This window comes from Gossypium hirsutum, chromosome A09 (assembly GCF_007990345.1).
Source record: "Gossypium hirsutum isolate 1008001.06 chromosome A09, Gossypium_hirsutum_v2.1, whole genome shotgun sequence".
Lineage (NCBI taxonomy): Eukaryota > Viridiplantae > Streptophyta > Magnoliopsida > Malvales > Malvaceae > Gossypium > Gossypium hirsutum.
In genome coordinates this window covers 54,313,769-54,328,220 of record NC_053432.1, presented here as the reverse complement: position 1 = coordinate 54,328,220, position 14,452 = coordinate 54,313,769, and positions in this window count along the sequence as shown.

Genomic DNA, 14,452 nt, shown 5'->3' with positions numbered 1-14,452 from the left:
CCTTTTTATTTTCTATTACTTTAGAATTAAACTTTTACTCCTTATTCAATTTAGTTCTTTTTACTAATTACTCTAAATTAAGCTAAATTCACCTAATTAAAACCTAATTAGACACACCACTAAGCTCACAAATATTTTTAAGAATTATTTTTGAACTTATTTCACTAAGACAAAGGCCCTATAACTCACTTTTTCGGTGCCCGTGAATTTTGGGTTATTACATTTCTTCCCCCTTAATAAATTTCGTCCTCGAAATTTACCTGAGAAGAGATGAGGATATTCTGCTCTCATAGTTTCCTTTGGTTCCCAAGTCGCTTCTTCAACATTATGATTCCTCCATAAAACTTTCACTAAAGGAACTCTTTTATTTCTTAATTCTTTTACTTCTTGTGCTAAAATCTGAACTGGCTCTTCTTAATAAGACAAATTAGACCGAATTTCAATATTTTCAGTAGGAATAACATAAGAAGGATCTGATCTATATCTTCGAAGCATCGAAACATGAAAAACATCATGAATTTTCTGTAATTCTGGAGGTAAAGCTAATCGATAGGCAACAGACCCAATTCTTTCCACAATCTCATATGGCCCAATAAAACGTAGACTTAATTTACCCTTTCGGCCAAATCTTAGAACTTTCTTCCAAGGTCATATTTTGAGGAATACTTTATCACCAACAGAATATTCAATGTCTCGCCGTTTCAAGTCTGCATATGGTTTCTGCCTATCAAAGGCTGCTTTCAATCTGTCTTTAATCTTCTTAACTGTTTCTTCTGTTTCTTGAATCAATTCTAGCCCAATCATTTTTCTTTCCTTCAATTCTATCCAACATACTGGTGATCGACACCTTTGACCATATAATGCTTCATACGGAACCATCTAAATACTAGATTGGAAACTGTTGTTATAAACAAATTCTGCTAGTGGCAAATAACGTTCCCAACCTGATTCAAAATCAATGATACAAGCCCGAAGCATATCTTCTAATATTTCTATTACCCGTTCGGACTATCCATCTGTTTGCGAATGAAAGGCCGTACTAAAGTTAAGTCGAGTACCCAATGATTCATGTAGCTATCTCCAAAATCTCGATGTGAACCGAGGATCTCGATCCGAAATTATTGACACCGAAATACCGTGTAATCTAACAATTTCTCGGATATACACTTCTGCTAGCTTCTGCAATGACCAATCTGTTCTGACTTCTATAAAGTGAGCTGATTTTGTAAGTCGATCAACAATTACCCAAATAGCATTCTTTTTTCTCGCTGACAATGGCAATCTCGTAACAAAATCCATTGTGATACGATCTCATTTCCACTCAGGAATACTAATAGGCTGAAGCAATCCAGTAGGAACCTGATGTTCTGCCTTTAGTCGCTGACAAGTCAAACATTTACCGACAAATTCAACTATGTCTCTTTTCATCCCTAGCCACTGATATAATTCTCTTAAATCATGATACATCTTCGTGCCTCCGGGGTGCATAGCAAGTGAACTAACATGAGTTTCCCATAAAATCAACTTTTTAAGCTCAGAAGTAGCTGGAATACAAATTCGATTTCGAAACCTCAAACATCCACAATCATCAATACTAAAATTTTCTATTGTACCACTCTGTACCATCTTTCTTTTCTTCAACAATTTGTCATCTTCCAACTAAGCTGATCTGATTTGACCAAACATTATTGGCTTCACTCTCAACTCGACCAAAAGACTCCCATCATCACTGATACTAAGCCGTGCAAACATTGCTCTTAATTCAATTGCAGCTTTTCTACTTAGTGCATCAGCCACAACATTAGCTTTTCCCTAATGGTAATCTATAACACAGTCATAATCTTTTCGGAGTTCTATCCATCGTCTTTGCCTCAAGTTTAATTCTTTTTAGGAAAGAAGATATTTCAAAATTTTATGATCGGTATAGATGTAGCATTTCTCACCGTACAAATAATGTCTCCAAATCTTTAGAGCGAAAATCACGGCTGCTAGCTCCAAATCATGAGTCGGATAGTTACGTTTGTATGGCTTCAATTGACGAGATGCATAGGCTATTACCTTTTCGTCCTGCATCAGTACACAACCCAAACCACTCAACGAAGCATCACTATACACTACAAAATCTTTCTCCAACTCTGGTAATGTTAGAACTGATGCCTCTATTAACATTTGCATTGGTACATTCTTTATTGGCATTGATCATCCCACACAAATGGTACATTCTTTTGTAGCAGCTTGGTCATCGGCAAAGCTATTTTTGAAAATCCATTTACAAATCTTCTATAATACCCAGCTAAACCAAGAAAACTACGTACCTCTGATACGTTTCTTGGTGGTTTCCACTGTACAATCGTTTCAATCTTCTTTAGATCAACTCGGATTCCATCTACAGATACTACATGACCTAGGAATACAACCTCTGACAACCAAAATTATATTTGCTGAGCTTTCCATACAATTGTTTTTCCCATAATATCTGTAGTACAATCCTGAGATGCTGATCAAGCTTTGAATCTAACTTCGAATAAACCAGTATATCATCAATAAAAACCATCACAAACTGATCCAAATACGGCTAAAAAATACGATTCATAAGATCCATAAAAGCAGCTGGAGCATTTGTCAACCCGAATGGCATTACTAGGAACTCATAGTGACCATACCTTGTACGGAAAGCTGTCTTCGGTACATCACTTTCTTTTACCTTCAACTGATAGTAGTCTGACTTTAAATCAATCTTCGAAAATACAGAAGCTCATCTCAACTAATGAAAGAAATCATCAATGCGAGGTAATGGATATTTATTTTTGATTGTTACCTTATTTAGTTGCCGATAATCAATACAAAGTCTCATCAAGCCATCTTTTTTTTAACAAATAATACCAGAGTTCCCCATGGCGATATGCTCGGTCGAGTGAAACTATGGTCTAACAAATCTTACAACTGTATCTTCAACTCTTTTAACTCTGTAGGTGACATCCGATACGGAGGCATAGAGATTGGTGATGTGCCTGAATAAACCTCAATAGAGAAGTCGACTTCCCTATCTGGTGGTAAACCCAATAATTCTTCAAGAAATACATCAGGAAACTCATAAACTGTCCAAATTTTACTGCACTGGCTTCCAACTAAAACTGAATTAATAACATATGCCAAATATGCTGAACAACCCTGCTGAAGTAATTTACTAGCCTTTATTGCTAAAACAATTCGTGCTGGCCCACTAGTACGAATACCATTTATTTCAACTCAACATTCACTCTCTGTCTGAATGCTGAATCTCTTTTTATAGCAGTCTAAAATCACTCCATGTTCAGATAATCAATCTATTCCTAGTATTATATCAAAATCCCCAAATGGCATAATCAACAAGTCAACTGGAAAAGTTTTATTCTGTATAATCAATGGGCATCTTGGACAAACCTGGTTTACTAACATTGTTTGCCCCAACGGGCTCAACACCTCAATAGACACTCTAGATATTTCAGATTTTAATTTTCCCTATTCAACTAATTTTGAATTAATATAGGAATGCGAAGATCCAGGATTAATTAAAGCATGAACAGGCTCAGAATATAATAGAAATATACCCGTTACCACATAGTGAACATCACCTTCTTCTCGTGTTATGACCACATAAGCTCTGGCTGGTACTCTGGCTTCAGACTGTTGGGTAACAATATCATTGCTCCTTCTACCAGCATCTCCTTTGGAAACCAAACTACCTCTAGCAATAGATACTGATTTCTGTGATGCCACGGGTGCATCACTACCTGTTTTCAGACAATCTCTGATGAAATGATCAAGAGAACCACACTTAAAGCTGCCCCTAGTCAATTTCCAACACTCTCCTCTGTGTTTCTTTCCGCAATGCTCATAGTCTGGAATTTTTACACTTCGGGATGGACCTCTCACACTACCAGTAGATATTATCATCTGTTTACCCTTGCTTTTCCACCTTTGTCCGATCTAAAACTGAATCTCCAACCACTCTGATATTCTTTTGGTCTTTTCGCCTGAGGATTCGAACTGGTAATTCTCGTACGCTTCCCAGCTAGTTGAACACTTTCAGTCTTTTTATTAAGGCCCAGTACTTGTTCTACTATTTTAGCTCGCTCAATCTAGTTTATCATTTCATTAATACAATGTGATACCAGTTGTACCTTAATCTCGTCTTGTAAGCCCCGTAAAAATCTTTTACAACTATCAGCTTCAATTGGAATAAACTCGGAGGCATATCTGCTAAATCTCAAAAACTCCTTCTCGTAATCTATAACTGACATATTACCCTGTTGCAGCATTAAAAACTCTTGCTTCTTGTCTTCGATATATATTTCTCCGATGTATTTCTTTTAAAGAACTCTTTCTGAAATAGATCCCAAGTTATCTGATTCTCTGGTAAATGTCGAACCACTGATTCCCACATTAAATAAGCCTCCCCTCGTAGTAACGATACAACACAAATCAGACTCTCTCGGGGGATACAATCCAATTGCTATAAAATTCTCTTAGTCGATTTCATCCAATTTTCAGCAGTTAATGGATCGACTCCTTTTAGACCCATAAATTCAGTGGCACCATACTTTCTCAATTCCTTTATCGGGGCCCGTCTTTGAGTTGAGTAGTAGCAGGAATAGTTTCTGCTACTCTTTGTAGTGCATCGGCAATTTTTCTTAATATATCAGAATCATCTCTATCATTTCTTCTTTATGCTCTAGGAGCTTGGTTTCTCATCGGGTTAATACTAGGTGTTACCGATTCAGTTTCATTTAACCTATAAGATTCTTCTTCTCCGGTATGCATTTCTTCATTAGTATCATTTATTCTTTCATCCGACAACTTTAATCTATAAAACAAAACAAATAAATAGGCCAGCATCCAAGATCCCGTCTCAATTTCGACTCGATGGTGGCATTTACTTCTAAATTCACTTTCGAGCCCGATTTAGGCCGAGAATCAGCTAAACCTGATAGCTCTGATACCAATAATTGTAACACCCCCTAACCCTAAACCGTCACCGAAACAGGGTTACGAGGCATTACCATACAATTATTTTTACACATGTATATAAATATCTCATAATATAATTAATACAATTAATTATTATAAAATATCTTTATACTTAAATTTAATTTGAGTATTTAAATTACAAGTGTACCAATATAATTTTTACACATGTATATTTTTATTACCATACAATTATTTACTATTTAATTTATTTAATAATAATACTAATAATAATAATCTAATATAAAACCATAATGTTAATTAATAATTATAATAGTTATATATAATTTTTAAATACAACCTAAATAAAATCTTAGATTTTAATACATATATGCCGCCTCAACTTTTGTAAATGATTTAATTATCATTTTAATCCTTTTTATTTTCTATTACTTTAGAATTAAATTTTTACTCCTTATTCAATTTAGTCCTTTTTACTAATTACTCTAAATTAAGCTAAATTCACCTAATTAAAACCTAATTAGATACACCACTAGGCTCACAAATATTTTTAATAATTATTTTTGAACTTATTTCACTAAGACGAAGGCCCTATAACTCACTTTTTCGATGCCCATAAATTTTGGGCCATTACACTCGTACTCTGTTCCGACGTCAGATACGAGTAAGGGGTGTTACAACGGGCGTGTCCTAGGGTCACACAGGTGTATCCCTTGGACCACACTCGACTTGATTTTAATGTTCATATTGGGCCTCGAGGGTCCATTTAAGGGACGTTACGAATAATTTCACAAGATGAATGGTGATTGATATAAATTATCTGTAGATGTTTTGAAAGTTTCAGTAATGCTCTGTAACTCTGTTCTGGTGACGGATACGGGTTAGGGGTGTTACAACGACGCACAAAGATAAGTGAATCCTCAAAGAAAGTTAGGAATATATATTAATTACAAGTTTCTTTATATTATTAATGTTTTGAATGTATTTGAGATTCAATTATGACATGATTTGTGATTATAATTTTGATTCGATAGTTTTCTCGACATTAGGGGGAGAGAAATAATAACTTGTAATGAGTTAGGGGAGAATAATTTGAACTAGAAGTTCAATATGGATAACTTATTACAACTTAACTGTTAGATGTATTTATAAACTTAATAAGAATAACCAAGTGTTATATACCATCTAATATTTTAATTTGAATTAAAGTCTCAGTAGGAAAATCAGTTGAATAAATAATAGATTGATAGGTTCCAAAGATGAAAATTCTTTTAGATGGTCATATAGTGGATGCGAGTGCTCTAGAAAAGACTCAAGACATAACTAATAAGTAAAACTTTAGAAGAGATTCAAGTACCTGAAAACTAAATTTTAAAATAATAAAAATAAGATATCTCAATAAGTTATGTCAATTCGAGAAAATGTAGAATCGAATAAGAAAAGTGGTCGACAATGATTTTGCATGGAATATTATTATTAAAATAATGAAATAAAAGGAAAATCTTAAATTAATCTATTGAGAAATATAGATATGGAATCAATTGATCAAAATAGAAAGACGCAACTTAAGTACAATTAAATTCGTGGAGTTTTTAGACCAATAGTCTAAATATCTAAATGTATAAAGCCAGTGAGGGTACAATTAAAGTAGTTTTGCAAAAGCAGAATAAAAATATGAAGTTTTTCGCTAAGTCTTGGCATTGATTATGAAAATATATAACATTGTTTTATGGTGGATGCAATAACCATTAGATATATAATTAAATTGACAATCTATAAAAGATTTAACTTGCGTCTAATGGTTATTGTTACAACCTTTTATGAATCACTATATAGTAAAGTTTATATTAAAATCCTTGAAGGATTTAGGATGCCAGAAGCATATTGAAATTCTCGAGAAATTGTTCATTTATATGAATTTAAATAATTTGAACATATGTGGTAAATTTGACTTAGTGAATAGTAGTTGAATGAGGATTATAAAATGATCCAAAATACTTATTTGTGTTTTTATAAAAGAATCATGATTAAAGTTTGTTATAATTATTGTTGAATCTCCTGAAGAGATCAAAATATATTTCCTCAAATTCCCCTTACTCATGACTTTTAAAAGAATGGTAATATAAATGCTTAGCAAATACATTCAAATAATCATTTGAAAAACTAGTATTCAAGATTGAATACATAGAATATAAGAAAATATGTGATGTTTTCATGAGGGGGAGTAAATACGCGTTGCACTCTTTTTCCCTTAATCGAGGTTTTGTCCCGTTAGGTTTTCCTAGTAAAGTTTTTAATGAGGTAGCATATTATGCGTATTATAGATTGTGTACTCTTTTTCCTTTACTAGGTTTTTATCCCACAAGATTTTTCCTAATAAGGTTTTAATGATGCATATTATCTACCAATAGACATCCAATGAGGAGCGTTATGAATATTGTAACATCCCGAATTAGGGCCTAGTCAGAACAGTGGTTTTGAAACTACAAATCTGAGATAGAAATAATTGTTTTATAGATGTTACGAGGTCCATGATATATATGCATGCCTGTGTGAAAAAATCGATGAGAAATTTTACTGATAAGGTGTCCAATTGAGTTATTAGGACTAAATTGCAATAAGTGAAAAACATGTGTTCTAGTTTATTTAAGGGCTTAATTGTGATGATATTTGAAATTTGAAGTCCTTATTTGGCAATTAGACCATTATATGTCATTATGGACAAAAATAAACATATGAGGGATAAAATATCAAAGTTATAATGGAAGGGCATTTTGGTCCATTGGTTAATAAAAGAATTAAAAGGGAAAAATAGTAAAAAATTGTGTCCATCTTAATACTCCTTGGCTGAATTTCACAAGAAGCCATAGCTAGGGTTTCTTTTATCTTTCAAGCTCAAAGTAAGTGCATTCTAACCCCGTTTTTAATGTTCTTTATATTTTTGAGATCCTTGTAGCTCGATTTAGCTATTTCTACCCTTAATTTGAGCTAGGGTTCATGTTCAAAAACATACCCCATGAATGAAATGCTTGTGCTTTGATGTTTAATGGAAGAATATGGAGGTTTGAGGTGTGATAAATAACTTTTACTAAATGATCTTTGGTGAAATTAATAAAAAGGACCTAATTGTAAATGTGTGAATAAATGAAAATTTTGGGTTGGTATAAGAGGGAAAATGATTCTGTTAGGCTTGAATAATGAGAATAATGAGAAAAATTTTAGGGACAAAATTATAATTTTTCCGTATCGTGATTTTTGGACTGAAATGAATAATGCGTGTATTAATAAGCTAAATGTACTATTATAGATCAAGAGGGACGAGGGATAGACCTTGACTGAGGAAAAGGCAAGGTTGTGACTAAATCGCAAATTTGCCATATTTTACACTGAGGTAAGTTGTGTGTAAGTAATTCAAAAACTCCAATATTACGTATCCAATATTTGACATTATATGATACATGTATGTATGCTTTAATGAAATTGACTTGTGCTGATCCAATAGAAGTTTAGTGATAGCCTTGTGTCTCGGAAGCCCGGGTGACCCAAAGGAATACTTAGGACTGGGATTTCGTGACACCATGCTAATTGAGATTCTGTGTAAGACCATGTCTGGGAATGGCATCGGCGATGATTTGTGTGCCAGTGTAAAACCGTGTCTGGGACATGCATCGGTGATGATATATGTGCCAGTGTAAAACCATGTCTGGGACATGGCATCAGTGATGATATGTATGCCAGTGTAAGACCATATCTAGGACATTGTAAGGCCCAAAATTTCTTTAATTTTGGCTTTTGTAATTGTTGAGCATAGAAATAACTGAACAACTGGGTCTGTGTTATTTTTTTGCCTTAAACGTGTTGGTTTAAGTGGTTATATGCTCTGGGGTGTGTTTGGGAGGTCCTAAGTTCAAGCTTTAACTTAGGCTAAATTTTGGGTTTTTATTTGAATAAAGCCTGACTTTAGGTCAGTGGGCTTATAAGGAATTTTTGGTAAAAACCTAACAGAATGGGCCTGCTGGTCTAGTGGTTAAGTGGCAAGGGGTTACACTTAGAGTTTGGAGTTCGATTCCCTACAATGGCAATGGGATTATTTTGCTACAAGTTTGGCTAAGAGTTGGGCTTTATCAGAAATCTAAATTAGGGTTTAGGGATAATTAGGGCTTATTCCCTTCTTTTTAACAAAAGTTCTTGCTCTCTGCCTCTTTTTCCTAAAACCCCTTGCTGCCGAAAATTTCCTTCTCTTTTTCCTTCTTCCTTTCGTTTTCTTCTTTTTCGATAAGCTTAGGCATATCACTAGCGGTTCTGTCGATTTGGTAAGTATCGCTTTATCAAGTTGTGTGATTTTTTTTTGGAGATCATTTAAGAGGGTTTTTGTTTGCTGTTTAGGGGATATTCAAGGCTCTGTAAATTAGTAATCGAGTTCTAAACAACAAGGAAACATTGTTCTTCATTGAAGGTAAGTAGATCTCTCTTTCGAGATTTGGTAGTTCTTAAGGAGGTCGATTTAAGTGACTGATTTGGGCTCGATATTGTCAATCTTAGGCTTTGGAGTGCTTGTGGTTGGATTAGCAGCGAAAACGAATCAGGTGTGTACTCCGATCGTATAGTAAACGAGTTTCGACGAAAGTCGAAGAGTGGCTTGTCGACACCACACAGACTTGTGGTCTGCCCGTATGATAGCCTGCGTCGCGAGAAATGGGCATGTCACTAGCGAGCCAGGCCATGCGCGCGCCACACGGGCGCAACCGACACGGGCGTGTAAGGTTGGTGAGGCTGTATGTGAGGCATGGGCTCAACCATTTGGGCCGTGTAGACTTTACAGGCGTGTGGGTCACAAGGGTGAACTACACAGGCGTGTGGGACTTTGGGCTAGGCCGTGTGATCTACACGGGCAAAGCCAAGTTAGGCCGTGTGGGCCACACGGTCGTGGGGGCCCACACGGGCAGGGCATATGGACGTGTGAGCCTAATTTGTTTGAAATGTTCTGTAAGGTTGCACGGGTCGCCTAAGTCGACTGTGACCTAACTGTAGGGGCGGTAAGCGTTACTTAAACCCCATACTCTGATTGATTATTGAATTGCATGCAAAGCATGTTATTATAAGCATGTGTATCTATCTGATTCCGTATATCTGTTCTGCCATGATTTTGATAAGATTTGATATCTGCATATAAGCATGTCATGATATCTATGTTGCATTGTATTGGACTGGGATTGTTGTGAAGAGAAGGAAGTCTGAGAGGCGATTAGCCTGTTATCTGGCAACTACGCTGCATATATCTATTATGTACCGTTTACGATACCTTGTGGTGTGTAGGGTTGGATGGGTTGATTATATCCCCATACTTGGTATGTAGGGTTGAGTGGGTTGATTCTATCCCCACATGGTGTGTTGGGTTGGTCGGAGATGGTGTGCAGGGTTGGTAGATATGTTTTCTGATATCTGATTTGTTATACATGCGATACCTGCATGGCTAAGGCCGAACTGTCTGTATTATGTTATCTGTATTCTATCCCACAAACAGTATGCACATAAACAGATAACAGAATACAGACAGTTCGGCCTTAGCCATGCAAGTATCGCATGCATAACAAATCAAATATCAGAAAACATGCCCATCAACCCTGCACACCATCTCCGACCAACCCAAACATCTTGAATTAAACTTTTACCCCTTATTCAATTTAGTATTTTTTACTAATTACTCTAAATTAAGCTAAATTCACCTAATTAAAACCTAATTAGACACACCACTAGGCTCACAAATATTTTTAATAATTATTTTTGAACTTATTTCACTAAGACAAAGGCCCTATAACTTACTTTTTCGGTGCCCGTAAATTTTGGGTCATTACACTCTTACTCTGTTCCGATGTCAGATACGAGTAAGGGGTGTTACAACGGGCGTGTCCTAGGGTCACACGGGTGTGTCCCTTGGACCACACAAGCGTGTGAACCCTGTAACTTAGAGAAAATTTTTATAATGTCGCGAAAAATTCTTAGAGTTTCCGATTAAGTCTCGACTTGATTTTAATGTTCATATTGGGCCTCGAGGGTTCATTTAAGGGACATTATGAATAATTTCACAAGATGAATTGGGATTGAGGGGATGCCATGCCATGTCCCTGAATGGCCCGTTGAACTGTCGGAATACTAAAAGACACTCGAGATTGTCATACACCAAATAAGGTACCAATGCCATGTCCCTGACATAGTCTTACATGAATCCACATATTATTGTCGATGCCATGCCATGCCGGGTTTGGGGTGTTACAGACATGGCATTGGTACCTTATTTGGTGTATGACAATCTCGAGTGTCTTTTAGTATTCCGACAGTTCAACGGGCCATTCAAGATGTTGGGTTAAGAAGTGGAGTGATATGAGTAAGCATGTACGGTACATGTATGTACGTAAACCTCATAAGTATTGAACTCGATTCATGACGGGAAATTTAGCATGAGTAGAAAGGAGTAAGATAAGCTTGATGTTTAACGACATTTAATGTCAATTTTGACTACGTTCATGTGTGTAGTATGATATTGTGGTGATAATTGATAATATGTTTAATTCATGAATATCTTGACTTATTTTGTTTATTATTTACATGCAACTTACTAAACCCTGTGCTTACCCTTCTCTCATTTCCCTCTTCTTTTAGCATCGTCAAGCCAGCTCGGGGATCGTAGACATCGGAGCTTGAGTCACACTATCAAAAAATCTTTTAGGGTATAATTAGTTTACTACATTTAAGTATGGCATGTATAGGGGACTTAGTATTTTGTTATATGTGTCATACTTTTTAGCCAAAGTGATGGCTGCTTTTGGTATATTATTCCATTTTGTATATGGCCATGAAATATGGCTCATATTGATTATTGGGTTGAAATCCCTAAATATTGTTACATGCATGAGATGTGTTATTACTTTTGTGGTGTGTGTCAAATGGTTGATAAAATGTGGAATTTATGCTTTATGGATAAATTATGCCAATTGGTATGGTCACTATATTAATAAAGGTAAAGAAATGAATCGAATGGACTTAACAAGTTAAGGAGTCCCAATTAGGTAAACTTGATATGAATTTATCATGCATGAGTTAAAGCTATGGATGTCTAAGTAACCCTTTTATGCCATGTCAACCATCATTGGCATGTGAGTGTATGTTGGGGTTGTTAAGGGTGACAAGAGGGCTTGGAATATAGCCTCAAAGTTGTCCACACGGGTAGACACACGGACATGTGTCTAGGCTGTGTGTGACACACGGTCAGCCCCATGGGCGTGTAGTTCGGTCTTGTGTCCCCTGCACCCTAGTTTTACAAGTCAGTATGCATGGTAGTAAATACACGGGCAGAGAACAGCTATGTGTCTCAGTCGTGTAGAGGACACGGCCTTAGGACATGGGCGCGTGCCCAGTTCGTGTGAAGTCTGCACCTTATATGCGAAAGTTAAATTCGCCACACGGCCTAGCACACGGGCATGTGACTTGGCCATATGATATTAAATTTATGCTGACGTCATAAATAGAAAGTTACACAACCTAGGGACACAGGCGTGTTAAGGGCACACGGGCGTGTCCTTGTGTCCACATGGGTGTGTGACCTTGTTTTAAGAAAAATTTTCTAAAGTTCACAGTTTAGCCTCGAACCGCCCTCGATGTATGTTTTGGGCCTCGTAGGCCCATATAAGGGACGATATGCATGCTCTTGAATAAATTTTAAATTTGAACGAAATTTTATGGCCCGGTTTTACATAGTAGTGTATGTTCAAGCTCGATAATGCCTCGTATCCTGTCCCGGTATTGGACACGGGTAAGGGGTGTTACAAATATCTTATTAAGTGGATGTCCATCATAATTAAGATAAAGCTTTAATGTACTTTAAACACTAATAGTTATTAGAATTAGATCTCCACTTCTTTTATACTTCTTAATTTCTTATGCCTATAAATAGAGACTCTGATGAAGCATTGTAATAATCCCTTTGATCAATAAAGTACATTATTTATTGCTTTCATATTTTCTTTTTTCTTTATTCTCTCTATCTCTCTTTATTTTATAACACCTTTAAAATAATAATATAAAAAGCTTATGTTTTATAAAAAAAAATAAAGGCTTAATAGTTTAAAAGGCCCTGGGACTTTTTCGAAAAAATCAATTAAGCCCCTACGACATTTTTGCACCAAATTGAGCCTTTAAACTTATAAAACTGGTCAAATAGGCCCTTTGACCATGTCAGTGACAATTACTAATGTGGTGCTCTATGTCAGCAAAAATAAAAAAAAATTTAAAAAATTAAAAAAATAAAATGAATATTTAAATTTTTACTAGAATAAACTTGGACATATAGTTGTCGAGGTTCATTCGTTTCAAAGCTCATTTTTAAAAAATAAAATAAATTTTAAACAAGCTATTTTTTTAATTTTTTTTATAAATTTGTAAAACATGATTAAATTTATAATATATTAAATAAATTTTAATAAAATAATAAAAATCATTAAAAAGTTAAGAATCTGGACAACCATATGTCTAGATTCATTCAAAAGATTTTTCTAAATTATATAAAGTTTAAAAAAATAAAAAATTAATTTTCTTTAAAATTGTGATATGTGTATCAATGTTTTAATTCTATCGGTAACTCTTAGATATATACAAAATAAAAATTATTTTATAAAATAAATAAAAATAATTTTAATTTAATCAATCTTATGTATAAAGTTTTTTTAATGTATGAATATATCCAATTATTTCAAAATTTTAAACTAAAAATAATTGATACACCTTTTAGGCTACACATCTAATAAAATAATTGATACACTATTTTAATTATATATATTCATGCATTAAAAAAAGCTTTACACATACGATTAAAAAATTAAAATTATTTTTATTTATTTATTTTATAAATTATTTATTTATTTCATATACATCCTAAAAGCTACCAACCGAATTAAAACATTGATACACATATCAAATTTTTAAAGAAAATTAACTTTTAATATGTTTAAACTTTATTTAGAAAAATAATTTTGAATGAATTTGGGCATATGTTTGTCTTGAATTAATTTTGAACTTAACTTGTAAATGATTCTTATTATTTTTTTAAAAAATTAAAATTTATTTAATATTTTTATAATTTTTAATAATTTTTTTACAAACTTATAAATTTTTAAAAATATTACTTCTAATTTTTTTTAGAAAAAACTTTGAAACAAATGATCTTGGACGGTCATTTGTCTAGGTTTATTCTAGTGAAAATTTAAATATTTCTTTTTATTTTTTATTTAAAAAAATTGAATTATTTACTTTTATTTTTTTCGTCAACAACTATTATTGACATAGAGCACCACGTTAGCACTATAATGGTCAATGTTTGTTAAAGGGCCTCTTTGACTAGCTTTGTAAGTTAAGGGGTTCAATTTGGTGCAAAAAGGTCTCAATGACTTAGTTGATTTTTTTCGAAAAAGTTTGAAAGATGAATTGGGTC